The sequence below is a fragment of the Dermacentor albipictus genome, unplaced genomic scaffold, assembly GCF_038994185.2.
Source record: "Dermacentor albipictus isolate Rhodes 1998 colony unplaced genomic scaffold, USDA_Dalb.pri_finalv2 scaffold_33, whole genome shotgun sequence".
NCBI classification, from domain to species: domain Eukaryota; kingdom Metazoa; phylum Arthropoda; class Arachnida; order Ixodida; family Ixodidae; genus Dermacentor; species Dermacentor albipictus.
The window spans coordinates 2,356,692-2,379,127 of record NW_027225587.1 but is presented as its reverse complement, the minus strand read 5'-3'; the positions used below and the strand labels follow the sequence as shown (position 1 = coordinate 2,379,127).

The window sequence follows — 22,436 nt, the reverse complement described above, 5'->3', positions numbered from 1 at the left end:
CATTCTCCATGCAACTCCAAGCAGCGTGGTAGGAGTCGAACTCCATTGGGTCCATTCCAGATATATGGACAATGAGGACTCGGGTAAAGCTCCAAGTGCTTGGGTAAGCCGCAGTGGTCCTCGAAAGGTTAAGAATTCGCAACAAATCGTGCAGTCGCACTCAGTGGCGTAGCTAGGTCGTCTGGCACCCGGGGCCCATAGGTCTTCTGTCACCCCCCTCCCGGATGTAGTCAAGGAAGGCGAGGATATCGAGAATTTCCGGGTTTCAGCACCAATAAAGCCGCCTTGGATACCGCGCACGTTCCCCGCGTCCCCCTCTCCTTCGCTTTCTTTCCCAGAGATCGCGAATGCAGCAGGTATTGGCGGCGAGGAGTTACGGAGTCGCCATCTATCGGAAGCGCCTCGCTGGCGTAGTATGAGGGATCTCGCGGCGCGCTCCTCATAGGTTTTGCTGTCAGCGCTCACTGAAAACACCACGCGTCAGCCCTCCCGGACATTTCTGTAAGTACTTTCGAAACGAGAGAAGTTTTTTAATGTCTCAATAATAATCATGGGCAAACTGAAAGCACAGAATCGTTTACAAACGCTATCTCTTTACCGAATACGTACAGTGAACGCCACTGCGCGCGGTCGCCGCAATGGTGTCTCCCGAACCAGCTTCTTGCGTGAAAGGTAGTCAAACGCTGAGAGCAAACTATGTGAAATATGTTCTTATTGTGTTTGTATTACTAAAAGGAGCGTAATAGAATGAAGCCTCAATGCAGCGATCGCACGTACAGCTTCGCAGCGACCGACTGCGTGTCTGCATGCATGCCTGTCCGCGCACTGCTTCGCTTTCGGCGCGTGCGCGTTTTCTCACCGTGCCATGAGCTTTAGGCCCCAGAATATGAGCATTTGACAGTATACAAGCAACATTGTTGCGTGGGCGCTATGAGAGCTGTTCAAAAATGATTTCATTGTAGAGACTTCGACGCCTACTCCCCGTTGCGACGATTCAATATTCTTTTTTTTCTAAATTCTTGTACGCTTCAATATTATTTCTCGAGTTGCGTCGCACTATATGTTTATCGGCGTTCTCAGCGTGCGATTTCCCGCTGCTTCCTTTTTTGTAATCCAGTGCATTAATTCATAAGGCAAACATGACCATATGCCATGCTTTTTTTTAATGTGCTTCTTACCACTCCCTTTCCACTCCAGTGAACTTGCCAGTATCAAGTTCATAGACCAAACCGTCATGACGTTAGTCGGGCAGCGGACTCGGGCGAGCGTCTCAGTGCGCGTTTTCCGAAGATCGCAGACTCGGCGCCGCAGCAGAAATCTTCGCGCCTGTGCTTGCTGCATACCCGAGTTGTGGCTGATGACTGTTTGCCGGTTTTATGTTTCGCGAGCCAAGCTTCACGCGGCTTGTCCTGCGGCTACGTGTGAATAAGGCTGACACCGGGCTCCGTTGCGTACGTCCGGCATTGCGGCACCGAGCAGTAGCCTACCATGTTGCGCGCCTTCAAAGGGAGCCACTACCTATTGTAGTGCTTTCAAGCGTTGTAAAGGAGACACTCGAAGCGGGAAAATCTCTCCACTAAATGAGGACCGCAGCCGTACGAGGGAACTTAACCTCTCGTTTTCAGCTCGCTTCGGCGCTCCCGAATGTTGCGTACTCCAGGGTAGCGTATCGTGCTGCTGGCGAGTAGTAGCGGCGCCTGCCTATCGAAGCTCGAGCGACGTTACTTATTGGGGAGCGTGGCGTTGTCGGCGGGCTGCAGGCATCCGGTAGACCATGGCGACCAAGCAAGGGCGAGACGATTTTCTAGTGCGAAACTTGCACGGTTTATTCAAAGGTAGATGAAAGAAAATGAGAAGAGCATGAAGTGATCAAAAGTACATTTCGGAGCCCCTTAAATAGGCTCTCTACAATCGTGAGCGGGATCTTGCTTCCGTCGATGTCACGTGACCGGCACGGAAAGAGGGCCCCTCCTCCTCTGGTTATACCGAGCCTGCTGAAGGAAGAAGTTGTCCCGCCTCCCGGAATTACACACACACACACACGCACACAAAAAGGCTGTACACTGCGGGGCTTCCGGCAGACAGGCACACTCGAAACGGTCATGGCGAATTAGAAGTCACGCCTCATTTCGGCGAAGATGGTCGGATGAAATTCCTTTTGCTACGTGGTGTCAGACGCCAACCCTAACACGAAGCAGCCGACGCGGCCGCTGTCCACGCGATCCCTAATAGGACGTCACGCCGACGGTGGCGCCGGCTTTTCCAGTGGTGGAGCTCGAGGCCAATACACGCTGTTTTTTCTGCACCAAATAACACAGGGTGCTGCACTGATAACTTGTGATAAGCGCATGTGCACATCTTCTGTGGGACTGTAAGGCTTGGCAACCAATACAAATGCGGCATCGTGGCAAATACGGCTCACGTCACAAGTAAAAAACATTTTATAAAGTTTTAATTACCAATTTTTCCAATGGCGGCCTGTCCGGAGCCAGTGATTCTTAGCACCCTCTGCAGCGTCGCAGGTCTGACCGCCGCCGTGGTCAGTTGCTTCGCAGCTGCTGGGGACTGAGGGCCGGGGTTTGATTGTGTGATTGTCGTTTGCACCAGGGTGGCCAATCCTGCTCTGGTGAGGGAGTGCGTTACCGGTTCTGGTCACCGGGATCAGGCCACACTCCAGGCCTGTTTATGCAATTTTATGAACACGCGGATTTTTTTTTTATCCGGTGAAATATTGCCGGCACCGGGATTCGAACCACGGACCTCTTGCACGCGAGGCGGGTGTTCTACCTCTACGCCACCGTTGCACCCACGACAATAATGAAAGAGAAAATAGTCTAGAGGAATTCGAAATCCCACAGGTAACGCCGGAAGAAGTAAAGAAAGCCTTGGGAGATATGCGAAGGGGGAAGGCAGCTGGGGAGGATCAGGTAACAGCAGATTTACTGAAGGATGGTGGGCAGATTGTTCTAGAGAAACTGGCCGCCCTGTATACGCAATGCCTCATAACGTCGACCATACCGGAATCTTGGAAAAACGCTAACATAATCCTAATCCATAAGAAAGGGGACGCCAAAGACTTGAAAAATTATAGACCGATCAGCTTACTGTCCGTTGCCTACAAACTATTTACTAAGGTAATCGCAAATAGAATCAGGAACACCTTAAACTTCTGTCAAGCAAAGGACCAGGCAGGATTCCGTAAAGGCTACTCAACAATAGATCATATTCACACTATCAATCAGGTGATAGAGAAATGTGCGGAATACAACCAACCCTTATATATAGCTTTCATTGATTACGAGAAAGCATTTGGTTCTGTCGAAACCTCAGCAGTCATGGAGGCATTACGGAATCAGGGTGTAGACGAGCCATATGTAAAAATACTGAAAAATATCTATAGCGGCTCCACAGCCACCGTAGTCCTCCATAAAGAAAGCAACAAAATCCCAATAAAGAAAGGCGTCAGGCAGGGAGATACGATCTCTCCAATGCTATTCACAGCGTGTTTACAGGAGGTATTCAGAGACCTGGATTGGAAAGAAATGGGGATAAAAGTTAATGGAGAATACCTTAGTAACTTGCGATTCGCTGATGATATTGCCTTGCTTAGTAACTCAGGGGACCAACTGCAATGCATGCTCACTGACCTGGAGAGGCAAAGCAGAAGAGTGGGTCTAAAAATTAATCTGCAGAAAACTAAAGTAATGTTTAACAGTCTCGAGAACAGCAGTTTACAATAGGTGGCGAGGTACTGGAACTGGTAAGGGAATACATCTACTTAGGGCAGGTATGACTGCGGATCCGGATCATGAGACAGAAATAATCAGAAGAATAAGAATGGGCTGGGGTGCGTTTGGCAGGCATTCTCAGATCATGAACAGCAGGTTGCCATTATCCCTCAAAAGAAAAGTGTTTAATAGCTGTGTCTTACCAGTACTCACGTATACGGGGCAGAAACCTGGAGGCTTACGAAAAGGGTTCTACTCAAATTGAGGACGACGCAACGAGCTATGGAAAGAAGAATGATAGGTGTAACGTTAAGGGATAAGAAAAGAGCAGATTGGGTGAGAGAACAAACGCGAGTTAATGACATCTTAGTTGAAATCAAGAAAAAGAAATGGGCATGGGCAGGACATGTAATGAGGAGGGAAGATAACCGATGGTCATTAAGGGTTACGGACTGGATTCCAAGGGAAGGGAAGCGTAGCAGGGGACGGCAGAAAGTTAGGTGGGCGGATGAGATTAAGAAATTTGCAGGGACGGCATGGCCACAATTAGTACATGACCGGGGTTGTTGGAGAAATATGGGAGAGGCCTTTGCCCTGCAGTGGGCGTAACCAGGCTGATGCTGATGAATTACCAATTTTAGCGGCAACATTGCATTTGCAAAATTGAAGGCCGACATTCATATCTTGCCCAACAAGAACTTCACAAAAATCGTCGCAAGTACTATGGCCCGCAGTATTTTGCCTGTGGGCAGCCCTGAACGGAAACGAAAATTAAATTGTGTCTCATTGACGCTGATGTACCCACCATATTAGAAAAACGGAAAACGCCACCTGCCTCCCTGCTGCGCGGGCGCCAATGTTATGGCAATTACGAGTTCTCTTCATTGTGATCAATAAAGACCTGTGTTTTTATTTGCTGGTATACGGACAAACGTGATTATCCGAGTTTCGGTACCACCAAAAGATTGGGAACAGAATACAGCACGCTTCGCGTCGATTCTTGGCGTCACAATAATAAAAAAAGAAGACCGCGATGAAGCCCGTGCCAGCGAAACATGTTGGTCTGCGCTAGCAATGGAGAGGGTTGAGGGATCAACCTCACTGGTCCACTATTTCATATTTCTTTCGCTACTGCCATACTGGGCGCCGCCCGCAGTGCCAAAGTATGCTGTCGGTTGTAGCACCCAAAACGATTTTGTTTAAGAAGTTTTTGTTGAGTTAATAATATGACCTCGAGTCCTCAATTCTGTAATTGAAGTGCTTCCTCTATAAGTACTAATTAAGGAATTATTAAGGATATGGTTATTATCTGCCATATTTTTCACGCGACCAAGTTCCTAGTATAATCACAAAGACGCATAACTTCATAGAATACCGGGAAATATCCTTACAAAATTCACGTTTCTTTTTGTAAGATTCTGTGCAGCTGACGCAGACACTGTACTTGTGACATGAAGTCACACAAGAACAACAACTTTCTGAAACTTTCGAGGGTAAGAAGGAAAGCGTGAAACATAGCGGCAGGTTTCGCGGCGGCTTCTCTGAGCCCTCGTAAGTCTGCAACGCAGATACAAACACAAGCTCAATCGAATGCTCAGGAAACGTATTAGTACTCTCACCCTTCACATCGAAGACTACGCACAACAACTTACTCGTCAAAATTGGCACAGCACATGCGACAGCATGGAGCGGCAACCAAACCTTCCCAAAACGTGGAATATTCTCCGTTGCCTCCTCGATCCGGCCAACAGCAAGAACACACAACAGCACAACTTGCAAAAAATTATTCACACCCATCCGGGCACGGACGCACAAGTTCTTCAAGAATTGATAGACCGATACATAGGACCTCAACCTTCTACACCCGCTGCGGCCAGCATCCACAGGCACCGCTAACGACCACCTGGACGCGCCCATACAAGCAGCAGAAGTACGTGAAGCCATCCTCGCACTTCGCCCTAACTCAGCCCCGGGACCTGATGGCATTACTAATAAAATGCTTCGCAACCTAGATGAAGATTTCATACTAGCCCTCACAGCTTATTTTAACGCATACTGGGAAACTGGAAACCTCCCCTCACAATGGAAAGAAGCCAAAATTATTATGATTCCCAAACCCGGGAAGCGCCTCCTACTCGAAAACCTCCGCCCTATCTCCCTGACTTCATGTGTCGGAAAGGTCTTCGAACACGTCATCCTCACACGCTTGCACAGACATATGAACGACAACGACTTCTTCCCCAATACCATGGTTGGCTTCCGCCCGAAACTTTCTGCTCAAGATATCATGCTTCAGCTCAAGCACCAAATTATCGATGGCGACAAAAGCTCCAGGCTGGACACCGGAGCCACCTTGGGGCTAGACCTAACCAAGGCCTTTGATAACGTCACTCATGAGGCCGTACTGTACCAACTGGCACAACTCCAGGTTGGACATCGAACATATAACTACGTGAAAAATTTTCTTACAGGTCGCACGGCCACCATTGCCATCGGAGGGTTGCAGTCCCCAATTATTCACTTCGGCAGCAGAGGCACGCCGCAAGGATCGGTTCTATCCCCTTTTCTGTTTAACGTGGCCTTGCTCGGACTACCGCCTGCATTAGCTAGCATCCCCAACCTCAAGCATAGCCTCTACGCAGACGATATCACCCTGTGGGTCACCGGGGGCAGCGACGGGGACATCCAAGACACACTGCAGCAAGCCATCAACGAGGTCGTTGCATACGTAGAACCGCGCGGCCTTGCGTGTTCCCCACAGAAATCGGAGCTCCTTCTGTACAAGCCTAATTGGGGAGGTCGACGTCCAGACCCTCACCCACCCGAGATAGAACTCCACGTGCACCAGCAACGCATACCTACAGTACCTAGCATTCGTATCCTTGGCTTCCGCATCCAACAAAATGGCAGAAACACGGAGATATACTCAAGCAATTAGATAATCATGTACACCAAACCACTCGCCTCATTGCACGCATCGGAAATCGACATCACGGCATGAAAGAAAGCAACCTGATACGCCTGGTAACCGCCTACGCCCTGAGCAGGATCACCTATGTCGCCCCGTGCCTTAGCCTCAATGCAACTGACAAGCTCAAACTCAATACCATGATCAAGAGGGCCTATAAACAAGCCCTACATCTTCCCATCACCACCTCTAACGAGAAACTGGACGCCCTAGGAATTCATAACACAATAGACGAGCTTATTGAAGCGCACCGTATTAGCCAATACGAACGACTCGCCAATTCCACCACGGGCAGGCACATTCTAGGCACCCTAGGCATAACCTACACCACCGAATTCGGACCAAAAGTACCCATCCCTCCAAACATTCGTGCTCAGCTAGTTATCCCGCCCATAACTCCCAATATGCACCCTGAACACAATACGGAGCGACGTGCAGAAAGAGCTAAGCAACTACAAAAGCGCTACGACCAGGCCGCTGACGTAACCTACGTGGAGGCGGCAGAGTACCCTGTAGCGGCGCGGCGATGGAGCTGCGCACCACCCCCGCAGCCATAAACAACTCCGCGGGGCGTCCCGCGGGCCTCCCGTAAGCGGACCTTCGCGAGTGTTGGACACCAGGCACACGGACACATGATCCGACTCATTGTGCCGAACGTCGTGCGCGAGCTCCCTTTTCTTGTTACTGTGTTTACTGCCTTCCTTTCGCACTAGGTCCGTGCACCGCACTTCTCTATGCTCCTTTTCCCTCTTTTCTCCTCTCGCTATCTAAAGCCCTCGCCACTTCCGGCGCGCTGCGCGCGCCCGCTCAATTCTCTCTTTTGACAGAATAAACTAGACCTTGTTACCGAAAAGACGTGTGTCCGTCTCGTTTACCACGGCTCTACAACCCCAACCAAAACGCCATGGCGGTCGTCGCAGTCGCGGGTTCGCAGTATCGCCTCTCCGCGGCCGCATCAATATTCGCCACGCAACCCGAAGTAGGAGAAGCAACGGCCATCGCTTTGGCCTACGCGGCTACCAATGCACACTGCATCATCAGCGATTCAAAAACGGCCATTCGTAACTACGCAAGAGGACTGATAGCACCCCAAGCGCAGAAGATTCTCTCTGGCACTCCTCCCCCAAGGCAACGCCGCGTGCAGATCATCTGGGCCCCTGGTCACTCGTGTCTGGCTGGAAACGAAGCCGCCCACGATGCCACCCGAGCTCTCGCACACCGGGCGCATCATCCTTCACCTGCGTCTTCCGATCCCGACCAGCCCTCTGTTCTGCATCGTGGTCACGCGCGGGACCGAATGATTACGTTCAGAGAAATTCTCCTGCACTACCGTTAAAAGCGTTTCCCCAAAAGAAATTAGTCGCCGTATGGCTTCCGTGTACGTTGAACATTGGATTTCATTGGCCACTGTGAAGCGTTGGAGCAAACTCGTCAAAGAAGGACGTGAAAATTGCGAATACGATCCAAGACCGGGACAAAGCCACCGTGCAGTCACCCCCAACGTAATTGCAAAGCTTGATGAGCCTATTAGACAGTAACGGAGGATAAGCATCGATGAATTGGCAGGGCGTGTGAACATCCCCTTACAAATTTTTTTATAGAAAGTCTATAAACAGTCTACAGACGTCTACAGACTGTCTATAGACTTTCTATAAAAAAACTTTGTAGGGGTCAGTCACGGTTCGGTTCACACCATAACTCATGAACATCTCGGTTATCGGCTCTTGTGTGCGCAATGGATGCCCAAGATTTTGAGCCACCGCCAGAAGACGGAGAGGTTCGGCGCTTCCTTGACTGATACGATCCGGTATCATGCACGATGAGGGTGACGACTTCTTGCCTGCAATTGTCACCGGGGACGAATCATGGGGCCACTATTACGAGCCTGAAACACGACGGCAATGCATACAGTGGAAACATTCGAATTCATCCCCCCCAAAGAAAGCAAAGGGCGTCATTTCCGCCGGAAAGGTGTTGTTGAGTTTCTTTTCGATCGTCAGGGGACAGTACCGATCGAATTCGGTAAACCGGGAGAGACTATCAATCGTTTCCGATATTGTGAAACGCCGCATCGGCTACGTGCAAGAACAAACGGCGTGGAAAATGGACGAATGGGGTCATCTTGCTCCACGATAACGACCGTCGCCACGTCGCTGATGTGGTTAATACAAAACTGGCAAAGTTCAAGTGGGAAACGCTGCAACATCCGCCATACAGCTCCCTGGCGACTTCCATATTATGGAGCATTTGAAGAAACAGCTCACGGAAACCAGATTCGTGTCAGACGATGAAGTGAAAGAGTCAGTTACAGACTTTTTGAAGCAGCAACCTAAGGAGTTTTATGAGACGGGAATCAGGCGACTCGACTCTATCAAGGCAAGTCAGTGGGACAAATGTCTAAATGCTCATGGAAACTACTTTTACATAAAGTGCCCCGTTTGTCATACATTCGCATTGACTCACTTTCATTTTACTCGCCCTTGTATATTTTGCAGAACTGCTTTTTAAATGCGCTCTCTGTTGCCACTATAAATTCGGTGCAATTACAATACGCGACCGGTGACAGCTGCTCCTGCACAATACATTGGAACGAAGAACAACGTCATTGAGATTTTTCCCTGGCCGTTGCATATGCACAAAAATGGAAACAGGGTTCTTGAATGACAATGTTTCATTAAAATATTTGTCTTGGACTTCTTCATTTCACGGTCTTTATATACATTTTTCATATCGGCGGCATGTACTGCTTTGCTGGTTTCGAACTGATATAGTTCTAAAGTTCGTGTGATATTTTCTTTACCTATTAAATATACAAAAAACATCGAAGCATTGATAACAGTTATTTCGGGCACAATTTTTGGGACATACGAGTATGTTCTTTTATGAAAAAAATACGTATTTTACTTCTCTTGACAATGCGTAGTGTTTAAAAATTCGTTTGCTGCCTCTTTTGCAATTGCAATGCAGTTATTATTCAGTATTTGATCCCTCGACAAATTCTATAAGGAGGAGGCCGAGTGTGTGTGTGTGTGTGTGTGTGTGTGTGTGTGTGTGTGTGTGTGTCTGCGTGCGTGTGTGTGTGTGTTTATGTGTGTGTGTCAGTGAGGCGTTGAATCACAGTAACAGGATGTGAAACAGGTTAAAGAATAGAAGCACGTAGGAAAACTACCGGGAGATTGCTGAAATTTTGGCCAGGGACTTTCCACAGGCCACATCAGTTGTGTTTGGGACCTTAACTTTTTGATTACTGTATTAGCGCAGAAAAACTAGTTTAGTGAAGCCAACGTACGTTCTCTAGAATTTAAAAAAAATTTAATGCGTAAGTATTTCTGTGCCTACCCAACGAGAAATTTGCCGCTCATACTGACTCGCTCATGAATAGCTGATACCCCCGTAAGGAAGCAAAAAATGGAATGGCTCATTCCCACGTTAAGGCAGAGGCGACAAGCGCTCAGCAAAGTGAAGCAGTGCATACATTCATTGAAATCACCCATACAGCACACAGGACAGCATACCTTTCAACAAAGAACAAGCTCAGAACAACTATCCGAAACGTCAGTAAAACATTACATACCCCCTATACCCCCTTAGCAAACGTAGCGGTGGTTTTGCAACAGCTTCGTTACATTAATCTTAATTCAACTTAACACCAAAGGTCGTGGGTTCGACTACCACCAAAGGTCGCGGGTCCGAGTGCCTTAGTAAAATATGTCTTAAGTAACTGTGGCTAATTATCTTCACCGTAACTAACACAAACAGACTTGGGTTCAAGAACTGTAATGAACTCTAAATTAATTAAAGCTGCCTTATCATGGTTGCTATCGAACATGGTAAGGGAACAATCGATGAAGGTTGATAAGAGTTTATACTGGTCCGATCAAGTTTCATAACATTGATAATGACTCCGGGCTGCGTGGAAATGAGCAAGTAGCACAATGCTTGCGCATATACTTGGACAACTACCAGAGGAGTTCCTGCGTGAACTTTTTCATGGGCGTTCTGTATATAACTACATTATTCTTATTGTGTTTCGGACATTTACTTACATTAGCACGATACACATACAAGCTGTTTGCTTCGGCATTACCTTTTTGGCCTGTGTACAGCAATAATATATGGAAGGGTTCGCATAAAAAGAATGCGATGGCTAGTTCTGAGCGCAAATTTTCCGTAATACGTGTGAGTGTGTTCATTTCGATGGGCGCGAAATGCGAAAACACCCGTGTGCTTAGATTTAGGTGCACGTTAAAGAACCCCAGGTGGTCAAAATTTCCGGAGTCCTCCACTACGGCGTGCCTCATAATCAGAAAGTGGTTTTGGCACGTAAAACCCCAAATAATAATAATAAAAACGTGCGAGTGTGTCGTAGAGAACTGAACGAACACAACCGAAAAAAAAAATCGGTTATCATCCTCTTTCTCTAAAAAGCAAGAGAAAACGGGCTAACGCCGCACAACGTTTATAAATATATAACCGCTGATGCCGTATGCTTGGACCATGCGCTATATAGAACAAGAATATCTGTAATCCAGCACCTACTACTGCTTAGGACGCTCGCGTAGTTCGTAAACGGTCGCTTTGCTGGACAAGCTTAATTCAGACTGTAAGGTATGCTGCTATTACTAGCCAAAACTGTTTTATTCATGGGTGGAAACCTCATCCATCCAACCAAGTAGTCACGGAATGTAACCTGTAGCGCAGCGCAACAAGACAGGGTGACTAACGCAAACCCGCCCACAGAGCGCCTTTGCCACGGCACGAAACCTACCAGAGCAACACGTGTGAGCGCTCAAAAAATCAGAACAACGCCGCCATTGTGGCCCAAAAGACGTGGCCACGCAGCAAAAAATAAATAAAAAAGCAGCAAAAAATGAGAACCTATACATCATTTCCGCCACACTTTTCTCCTAGCGCGCGGAGGGGGTACACTGTAAAATAATTTACACCCCTAAGGGTTTTTTTCGGTGTCTATAACTAACCCCCTAGCACCCTTGAAAATGGTGGGTTCTATAGGGCATTACACCCTTATGATGGTTATTCTATATTCCAATAACACCCTATCCCTTGAGGGTGTTTTGAACAACATATTACCCTTCGACCCAAGGGGTGTAAGGGTGTGGTCAGGAATATATTACCCCTTCACCTATCGGGTGTAATGAGCAATATAATAACCCTTGAAGTATGGCATGTGGATGCGGGTTCATATGCACTTCATTGTTTGTTTCGTAACTCCACAGTCAGGCTAGCACACAGAAATGTTATGTATGGTGTGCATACAATAGGTAATGTGTTTCCAAATGCACGGCATAGCAACTTTGAGAGAAAACACATAATCATGTGCGATGGTCCCATTTACCATGGACACAGAGTGACTGCATGGAGGGTCATTTATTCTAGCCTCCTGTACAATATTTAGAGCTTGCACTATGCCTTGTATGTGGTGACAAGTCTTGTGGCCGTTCTACGTTGAAGAACAGTCGCATTCAAACCAAAGTTCCAGGGCAGAGGCGAGGATGATGATGCCTTTGTGTAGCTGCATTCTAATGTCCTAAGGCGAGCCATCATAGATGAAGCCTTTTCTTCACTGATCGCTGTTGCCATCTGTTTCTTTTCTACCTGCAAAATGATTTGTTGCAATTTAATGTCAGGAAAAGTACACGAAACATGACAAGCTGTGCTTCCCTGCATCATTCACTTTAATATTTCAAGATCACATGAAGAGCAGGTTAAAGAAACAAGCACAGATAGTGCTTACTTCCAAGAAATTGTTATTTCGAAAGAATAAGGCATTCAATCTGCCACATCATGAATGTAGGAGAGACAGGCTACAGAATTACGAGGGCAATTCAGAAATTATTGCCTCCAAGCCCACTACTTTGCCAATATTACAGCAAACATTTTTAACTCTATCATTTATGCACTTATGTTTAAGCTATCGAATGTCACTTGCCTCGCCTTCCTATCTCTTCTCGTTCCAGAGTAATCGAGCAATTCACGGCATCCAGTAGTGACGTCCAGTTGAAACAACAGGCTGTAATTGAATTTCTGACTGTGGAAGGTTGTGTGCATATCAACATTCATGGCCATCTGACTGCAGTTTACAGGAATGCCTGTGTTGACATCAGCACTGTGCGGAGGTGGGCAAGGACTGTGAAAGACCAAAATCCTGCCTCATCAGATCTCCCGGATCAGCACCGAAATAGACGGCCCACAATGGCTTCTGATGAGGGTCATGAACATCAGGCAGATGAGTTGACTCGGGGCAATCGCAGGATCAAGCAACACCAGATTGCAACAACACTCGCCATTTCCGTTGGCTCAGTGAACCACATCATTAACGACCTGCGTTACAAGAAGACTTGCGCTTGTTGGGTGTCACGGTAACTGACAACTGACATGAAAAAGTCGAAGCATAGCCAACAAGTTCAATTCTTCTTGTAACCCAGGAGGTTTTTAATTATGTGGTTCACTGAACCAATGGAAATAGCGAGTGTTGTAGCAATCTGGTGTTGCTTGATCCTACGATTGACCTGATTCAACTCGTTTGCCAGATGTTGATGATCCTCATAAGAAGCCGTAGTGGGCCGTCCAGTTCGGTGCTGATCCTGGACATTTGATGCGGCTGAATTTTGATGTTTCTCAGTACTTGCCCACCTACGCACAATGCTGACTTCAAGACCGGCATCCCCGTAAACTGCTTTCAGATGGCAATGAATGTTGAAGGGTGCAGAACGTTACGCAGTGAGAAATGCAATTCAATTACAGCCCACTGTTTCAACCGCACATCACCACTGGATGTGATGCATTGCTCGATTACTTTGGAACGCGAAGAGATAGGAAGATGGGTCAAGTGACATTCTATAGCTTAAACATCAGTGCATTAATGATAAAGAGCCAAAATGTTTGCAGTACTGCTGGTAAAGTAGTGGGTTTGGAGGCATTACTTTCTTAACCGCCCTCATATTACAGCAATAACGCTGTGCAGTTTGTTTTTGTGTGTGACATTTGACCCAAAACTAGAATTTAGTGATCTTAGGCTTCTAAATTCGCCTCACTGGTGTGCTCTTGATTCCTAATTGCCATGGTGGTTGCTCTGCAAATGTTTATCAAGCATGGTTCCTCTAAAATATTTGACACAATTATTTGTAATATATTCAACGAAAATTTTAAAATGTTAGTTGAGAGCATTACTTGTTTCGTTTTCCTGTTGTTCTCTTTATACTAAGCATCACTAAGCTGACCTTTATTTTTTTTTAATCTCCGACTTACACAATGGCTGGTAACAACCCCTATGTCAGAACTATTTGGCATCTCTACTACAAACAAGCCCTACCTACACCTTCTGACATCATCTTAGCCATCTCCACTAAGGAAGCACATAATCCTGCTGGTATTTTTTTACAGAGGTTTTCCCTAAAGATCTTCCATGGAAGAACACTTAGCATTTGATCATTTAGATGCTTTTAACTGAAACAACACAGTGAATCTATCATGCTTAACAGAAGTTTAGCTATTTTAATCAAAGCACAGTTAAAGCCTTTCATGTATGAAGTTTGTGATCTGCTTTCAATTGATCTTGCTGGTTATATGATTGTGATTTACACTGAGATCAAACATTCTAATGGCCAACATCTTTCATCTGTGAAGCGCAGAAAACTTTAGTGCACTTGTCAGTGTTGTTACGGCATTCTTATTTGTGATGATTAGGATTATATGTGATGATGATTATATGTGATGATGTTTAGCACTGTAGTAGGATTGTACAGGGTGATCATTTTTAAGTTTTATGGAATTTTAAGAAATGTCCTGCGGCAGATGGCATAATTCTTGTCCTTGAGCTAGATTATTTGAAGAGGTGGACATTACTAGCATGAGAAATCGAAACACATGCTCAACTAAATAAAAAAAATCACTAATTAACTTCGTAACTAATTATATTACTGCACATATTGCAATTTATTAATTGTAGCCAGTGAGCTTGGAAGACATATGCATTTGAACTTCCAGAATGACACCAGTTTAGGAATATTTCCCTTATAAAGATCAATACACAAGGGTGCACGTTTTGTTAAAAAAGTAAGTGGAACAACAGTGCATTTTTACAGCAAGTTTGATGGTGCATATCTCCAAACTGACGCCATTCTGGAAATGAATTCCAAGTAGATACACCTTGTAATGTCACTGCCTATGATTCGTAAATTACAATATGTACCCCAGATATGTGGTGGCGCTGGCAAACACTCCCAGGGTTCTACTAGGAAACATAAATACCCAAGAAAGTGATGGGGAAACGGCGCCCGCAGTAGCTCAATTGGTAAAGCATCTAACACGTAATGCGAACACATGGGTTCGTTCCCCACCTGCGGCAAGTTGTTTTTTCATCCACTTTCATTTCCATTTATTTATCATTTCTTTATTTCATTTGTTAATAACAAGTAATTTACCCTAACTTGTCCTTGGTGTCAGTGTATGCTGGCTTCTTAGGATATGATTAATAAACATCAGGTTCATTGGTTAAGCCGCTTTCTTTTCGTTTATATTAGCTATAATGTAATTCATTCGACAGATAATAAAATTTTCTAATTAGCTTGATATGTTTCGATTTCTCGTGCAAGATATATCTGCCTGTTTGAATATTCCTGCTCAAGGACTAGAATTATGCAATATGCAACAGGGCTATATTTAAAAATTCCACAAAACTGAAAATCATCACCTTGTATAAAAACAGTGTGAATTTAAAAACAAGCTTCAGTGAACCTTACTGAATCAGCAAATGGCCAGTGTAACTAGTCTGATCATCCTCGAAATCTTTTGTAGCTTATAAGCATAGTGCACTTCAATTCCACATTTAGGAGTGCAAATTTTTCTTGAAGTCAGCTTTTTCTTTTTAACAGCTAGCATCCCTGCCAGTTTGCTTAAACATAATGTTGCATGACTTCAACAGTACTGCACAATCAGACTTTTTTCTGCTCACGGTGTCTAGCGATGTGTCTTTAGCAGCTGAGATAATTAATGTTCATGCAAATAAACATCAGAAAACATTGCAATAACTGCTTAGAAAATGCAATCATGCGTTTTGTTTACAAAAGAGCATGTGCTCTATCTTCTGCAAGGTTTGTTCTCCATGTCAGGCTAGCACGGAACTTGCACAAGAGGCACCTTTTGCATCCATGAAGATATTTTATGAGGTTATGGTGGTGTCGAAACATGATATAAATTATAACACTTTAAACGATTTTATGAAACAGTTATTTGTACAAAGATAGAAAAGGCACCAATTTTGAATTTATCACATTTGGTTTAGAGTACCATAGTATAAATGGCCCAACTAGTACAGGTACGCAAACGGGCTAGTTGGGACTGGTCGATGACGTTAGACAATGTGAACACGACAAAGGATGGAGAAAGAGGCGATAGCATTTGTTCCATTTCTCGCCACTTTTGACGTCCCTTGTACAAGTCTGCGCTGTCGAACATTGTGGATCAACTAGTACAGTCTGAAAAAAATGTCATGAAAGAAAACTTGGATTTCAACCTCGACAATTCTGCCTGTTAGGTATTATGGTTTTTTTAGAACTTATTACTTTATACAAAGTCAGACCCATCAAGTAAAGCTCGCTGGGAAAGAAATGAAGAACAGCATCAACACCTCTCAAGGCACATGCATCAAAGGAGTCAGAGCATCATACACATTACCTTTAAGTGCAAGAATATTCTCTTTCTTAGGCAAACTGCATTTCTAGTTTCTTAAAGCCTATATATTTATTTGCCGCAGCTATGGGAAGATCACAAGGTGGAAAAGATGTGTTGTTGCAATTTCAACTATTATGTACAACAACAAAAGGTAAAGCACATGAAGTCTCACTGCTCCTCTGTCTAAATGACATTCAGTTTCATTTGTCATGTCCACTCCTATCCTGATGGCAGCAGAAACAGGAAGACAGCAGCGTGGTTCAGAAAGCAGACGAAGGAGCTGATATCCTAGCTGACAAAGAGTAAAGAAGGGAGCTGGTCAGGCCATGTAGTGCAGACTTGAGACATCATTAACTAGCGCGAAAAAGACAACGGACGACAGCTAGAAGCACGCAGGACAGAACTCTAGGCTTTAACTGAAATTTTGGCTACACAAAAACATAGGATTCAGGGGATGCGACCTCGACGCATGGAAGCAACATTTATCTTTCCTTTTCCCTGCCTGACACAGGAGGTATCGGAGCAAATCGATGGGCAGGTTCATTTCGAGATATGAACACTCCTTTTTGGCGAGAGCCAGGGAAGGGGTGCTTACACACCTATCACCCGCTTTTCGATGCGAAGTGCTTCGAATATTTTTATGTCGACCTGCACCTAGAGCCGCCTGGGCAGATGAGTGCTTTGAAACTGCTCAGTGCATGAGCACTTACAGCAATGATTGGCCAGATGGCCACCAGCCATGACAGCGGCCCTATCTTTGTTCCCCCAAGCGGTCGTTTAAACACCGACCTGTTTGGCTTGAAGAAACATAGGGCAGCTTTGAGTGCCTTGGTGGCTGGTGGCCACATGGCCAATCATCGCCATACGTGCTAATGCACCGAGCAGTTTCAACGCAATCGTGTGCTCAGACAGCTCCAGAAGCAGGTACATAGGGAAATATATGAACCACTTTGCAACAAAAAAGCGGGGAATAGGTGTGTAAGCACCCATCTCTGGCTCTTACCAAGAATGGTCGTAAGTGAAATTAACCTGTTCATAAATTTGTTCCGGTAGCTCCTTTGTTGTTTCTGTCCGTCGGCATTCTGTGCATTCCATGTTTCTGTGTAGCAAAAATTTCAGTTGAAGTTTAGAGTTCTTCCTTATGTGCTTCTTGATGTTGTCTTTTTCACGCTAGTTATTGATGTCTCAAGTCTGCAATGAGCACCAACTAGCCAAAGTGCCTTCTTCAACCATGTAATACATAGGGCATATAACCGGTGGCACATTCGAGTTACAAAATGGATGCCAAGAGATGAGAAGGGTAGTCAAGGACGGTAGAGAAGTAGACTATGATGAAGTCAAAAAATTTTGCAGGCTTCACTTTGAATCAGCTAGCGCAAGACAGGGGTAATTGGAGCTCACTGGGCGAGGTCTCCATCCTCCTGTAAAAAAAAAGTAGGCCAATTGTTATGAAAAAAGTATACCTGTCAGCTCAGACGTCTTCACTGTCTTTTCAGCAATGTGTAGGCCCAAGACAGCCAGTCGGTTCCCATGCAATAGCTTCATGCTGACTGTCACTGCATGGGCACAAGAAAACAACCCACCATTATTACCATCCGAGATTGACCACTCAATAAAAGAACCTCTCAAAACAGCAAATACAATTAAGCATTTACCAGCATAACAAATACATATCTAAAGGCCAAGAATAGTCACAATAACCATACCCTTTATAACTAGACATTAAAATAAGGTAGTGAAACGTACTCTAACCGTAGGACGCTCAGTGCAATTCATTTCAGAAATACTGTTGACAACTGACAGAACGCCTTAGGCAGGGTTCAGTCACACAACAAGAAAACAAATAGTAGTAGTAATAAGCACGCCTGCGTGAAACCAAAAAACGAGTTCAAGGACGAGAAAAAAATTGATTAGGCTCGGTGTGCTTATTTATACAAAAAGATAAAATTATAAACAAATAGCGCAACCATGCGTTCATCCGCAACAGCACAAGTGCTTCTAGAACGAACGAGCACAACTTAAAGCGAAGGATAAGTACACAGCCGGGACGGTCGTGGTTCTTTTGTTTTGCATTAGTTCTAGTCATGAAAGCACTAGCATTGCAAGCTGCCTGCGCCATTACCTACCACGGCACCTCCGACACACAAAAAAGAACAATAACAATTGAGCGAAAGTACGCAAGCGACATTTAATACGGTTGTCACACTGCATACTTTTGGCCGCGATCGATCCTGACTGGAATCGAATTTCTGGAGGCGTTTGGCCTCGTTGCACAATCTACGGACGGGAGCCAATCACGGTTGAAAATTTCGACCCAGAACAGGCTCAATCGAGATCGAAAGTGGCCGTGTGACACCGGTATAAGTATGCGCCCATCTTTAGTAACAGAATGAACTAATTAGCCAAACCAAAGTATTATTTACCTGCCTGCGCCGGATACTGACGCGTAGCAGTACTTAATTCTCTACAACTCTAGTTGAGGACACGTGAACAATGAAACATTCATTTTTTTTTCTTTTTCACATTCGGTGCCCATAGGCTACGCCTGGAGTACATATACTACACTCGCATCCAACACACCTTGCGCTGTCCTTTAAATAAATTGCGCGAAGATTACTACCACAATGACGCACCATAAAAACGCGACGCTGAACGTGGCTACGTACGTACCTTTTATATGAGCAGTTCATGCGCCTTGCAAAAGGCCCTCGGTTTGAAGGCGGAGCGCTGCCACGATGTGTACTGTGGGCACACCAATTCGATTACGTAGTGGATGGACGATGTTGACGTTGGATTCCGCCGAAAAACAAAACGTCCACTTCATCACTGTACAGGCCGAATGGAAGATGTTTTCTTCGTCGCCACGAATGACGGCCGTCGTAGGCGTAGTAAACACACTGTCACAAAGAAACACCGATGTCGTAGGCCGCTGCTGCCCTTCTTTCTCACGCACAATCGCGTCGTCTTCACTCTGGACGCTCACTTCGCGTCGATGAGCACAAAAGTACGCGAGAACAACGAGGTGGTACAACCTAAACGCAGCAAAAAACAATATAATCACTCACAACTTCAAGAATGTCACGAAGAACACACGGATGGATGGATGGATGTTATGAGCGTCCCCTTTGGAACGGGGCGGTGGCTTGCGCCACCAAGCTCTTGCCTAATATCCTACCTAGGTTAACCCATGAGAACAAAAAAACACACTATGAACTACCACGTCCAAATTTTCTGATACCCTATTGCGAACTGTGCTTTTGTACGTCTCCGTCCTTTGTCGTTTCCCTACTTTTCTTCCACCAATCCTCCAATCGCCTCTTACTTATGTCTATTGCGGACCTGTTTGCTTTTCCACTGCTCCCGCTGAACCCAAGGGCTTCAAGGAGGCCAGTGGTGCCTAAATCGACCGCTGGATAGATGTCTTCACATTCTAATAAAATATGCTCCGTCGTGCACCCGACGGCCCGCCGCGAGACGTAGAAAATGACGTAGCGGCGATAGCGGCGACACCCGTCGGGGGAAGTTATTTCAATTTCGGTTTCGTTTTCAAGGCATAAAAACAAATATTCTTTTAAACTACGTGTGTGTATTACTTTCAAAGCTATTTATTTTACGCTACCTCTAAGCCATTTTCTGTGTTTACGGGTAGTTTCACTGGAAATTTATTCTCAGATACATGAGCTGATATCAAATCAAATGGGGCAAAGGTGGGCTGGTAACTGCGTGTAAGTGAATTTATTTCTCGATGCTTTTTTTTTGTTTGTTTGCTTGGACGTTCATTTGTAAAGAGACGTGGCTCTTCCTGATTTTATAAGATACAGAGGTACTTGCGAGTCTGTCTTTTCTTTTATGCGCAGAGAATGAGAGAGAGAAAAAAAAAGCTTTAATTGGCATTTTCAACAAGTTCACAATGCTCATATTTCTGAATTGGTGTGCTCACGCAAATTTTAAATAGCTTGGACGAACAGCAGATATAAAAGTACTTGCATACTAGCTTTCTAAACATATAGGCGACACCACGAAATTTCACGTGTGCAGAACTACACCCTTAAGTTTCCAAGTACGAAGTCTTTGCGTGGTGTCGTGAAAGTGCAACCGATGCGAATCCAGATCTCGGAATTTTTTTTCTTTCTTTTTTTTAAGAGCGGGTGAGCAAGTGCGGCCGATGACTGCTCAAAAGAAAGAACAAATATAACAACGACTCCCCTTTGGTGGACAGCCCCGTGAGTTGTCGCTTACAATCTGATGTCGGTCTTTGTCTTACTGCAGTTGCTTATAATAGCAGTTTGACGGGTAATGAGGAAGATATATTCACAATCGAGGTATTTTGTGCATGCGGTAGACAAGTCATTTTCAACCCAACTACTCTCGCCCTCAAACTACCACGAGCAGGGCAATTTAGTATTGTTCCTATTCAATAGCTGTGCCTATACCATCGCCGAACCCCTTTGCTCGGCGAGGGTGCAGCTGTGGTAAAGGCTATTGAATGACAACAACAATTTTTAGGTAAAGTGTGGGAACTGTGATGACATTTCGTCTGGGTGTTGGCTTTAAGCATTCTCTTGTCTCCCCTTAGTATCATACTGTCTTTCCTCTGCGCTGTTGCATGTGAGTACAAAAAAGTAAGTGCTGCACCTTCTGCACTACTTTTGCGGTGGGTTGGGGTGGGCAGAAGGGGGCTAACGCGTAATTAGTCTTCCAGAGGGCATTGTGTCGATGACTAGGGTGTTTCAGTGGGCATTGTGACGGCCAAAGAGGTCCAAGAAGTATTGTAGCGATGCCCACAAAGTTCTCGCTAAAAGGACTCGCAGACGCCTTCCCCGCGTCCCTCTCATGTTCATTATGCACGCCCTCAAACTACCCACCGACGCGGCTGGCAAGCCAGTGACAGCAGCAGCAGCAGCAGCAGCAGCAGCAGCAGCAGAATTGGAAAGAGTGAGGGAGTAGGCATAGAAAGCTTCGTTTTAAAATCTGGCAGAACGCCCCTGTGCACGCTGTAACCTGCAATCCGGAGCTCTGGTGTTTTGACAAAATTCAATTTCATTCTGCAAAGTGTTTCTTTCCCGTATTCAGCATGTGCATCTGTCCTACCCGTCTAGTGAGGGGAGACGGGCGAGTCTCGCGAGACGGGTCTGCATATGCGAAGACATCGCGAACGTACTTGGCAGGTGGGCAGTAGCGCGCACACTTGAAAAATGGCTCACCACTGTTCCGTGAACAAAGATGGGTCTGCAAATGCCCCTGCAATTTCTGGAATCTCGTTATATCTGCAATGATTGGCTTAATATCCTATTCATGCATGCAATAATACTGTCGCCAGTTTGGGAGGGGAAATATTTGAATAAATACCGCTGTGAGTCGGTGTTGTAAATACTTTATGCATCGCAAGTTGTACGTTCGTTCTCTATACTTTCTTAGATTATTCTCCCTTTCTTTTTGAGCACTCCGTTCAGGCAGCTGTTTGTAAGCCAGTAGAACTTTCCCTTACTATACAACTACAAACTTAACAGTTTCTTTTTGTACAGCCAGCATCGTAAATTGACGCAGACGCGAAGCCATGAGCGTTTTGCACGGCTCTTTCCGCAGATGCTGCTTAAGCAAAGCATTGTGGTGGGTGAGAAGGTTCAAGTTTGCCAACGAACCTATCTTGTTTATAAACTTGAGAGAAGCAGAACGAATTGGGGTTATTGATTCGGCGAAAGAAGGTCAGGTGGGGTCAAAGCTTCTCGAATCGGCGTATCTTTTGTCCGCGTATGGTTCGTCGCACCCTTTTCTGCCTGTTTTGTCATGCTTGAAAGAAACCTAGACGACCGCACTGCTTTAGAGCAATTGTGGCGCGTCCAGCTGCATGCTGTCACGTGGCCTATTCATTTTGGTAGATTCCTGGCGTCCCAAAAGCAAGAGCTCCACTAGTTCTGCCGTGCTGAAAACATTTTGAACATTTTTCTTTTTGGTTAAATACTCAATACTAGAAAAAGTAGGTGCGCGCTTTTGGATTCCTCGGAATTTGTGCGTGACGACATTCAAGAACTGTGTGCCACCTGGAA

At 45.5% G+C, this 22,436-nt stretch overlaps 1 long non-coding RNA gene across 1 annotated transcript; it reads right to left on the bottom strand.

Annotated features, from left to right (window-relative positions):
- Positions 1 to 12,043: 12,043 nt before the first annotated feature.
- LOC139052772 (uncharacterized) lies at positions 12,044 to 19,747 on the bottom strand. The gene is made up of 3 exons (XR_011510052.1): positions 19,060 to 19,747; positions 17,853 to 17,945; positions 12,044 to 12,312 (listed from the first exon to the last, which is right to left on the bottom strand). It is a non-coding gene; the product is annotated as an uncharacterized lncRNA (long non-coding RNA).
- Between the last annotated feature and the right edge of the window lie 2,689 nt (positions 19,748 to 22,436).